Raw genomic sequence first — 683 nt, 5'->3', positions numbered from 1 at the left:
CATGCAACGCATAGCCCAAATAAGGGTTTCAATCTCGGCATGAAGAGGTGAAAGACTACAACAAAGATTGGCTACTCCCATAGTAGGGTCGTCCCCCCTAGGTGACGTGCAAAACCATCCTCTACCAGCATATCGATCTGTCGCTTTCCAAGAACCATCTACAAAACAAAGATAACCCAATATGTACCTAGGAATTCCTAATCCCCCACTTCCACGGGGTCCACCCGTAAGGTGAATATCCGATGCTGGTACCATATCATCTGTCTGAGCCATAACCCAGACTTTTGCCTCATCCTCCACTAGTCGAAAAATTGCAAGGGGGTATGAATCCAGATTACTAAAAAGTTTATCATTAAGTGCTTTCCAGATGTACCACAGAATCTAAGAAAAGATTTCATGTGAGCGAACATCTGTAAACCGCCAAAAAAGAAAATCAATGTTTGTGAAAACTGATTCAGAAGGAAAAACGCCGAGGGCCGTCGGGAACTGCGATAAAGCCCAAACCTGTCTGGATGGCGGACATTCGAAGAAGGTATGATTAATCGTCTCTGATACTAGGATTTTTGTATGTCCAAGCAGGTTCAATTAACCTTATGTATTGTAGTACTTAAGGTGTTAATCCAAATGGGATGTTGCTAGCAATCAAGATGCAATCAAGCAATCACAAGTCAAGCCAATTCAAA

The sequence above is a fragment of the Camelina sativa genome, chromosome 9 (genome assembly GCF_030686135.1).
Source record: "Camelina sativa cultivar CO46 ecotype springtype chromosome 9, ASM3068613v1".
Taxonomy (NCBI): Eukaryota; Viridiplantae; Streptophyta; class Magnoliopsida; order Brassicales; family Brassicaceae; genus Camelina; species Camelina sativa.
This window is presented reverse-complemented; position numbering follows the sequence as displayed.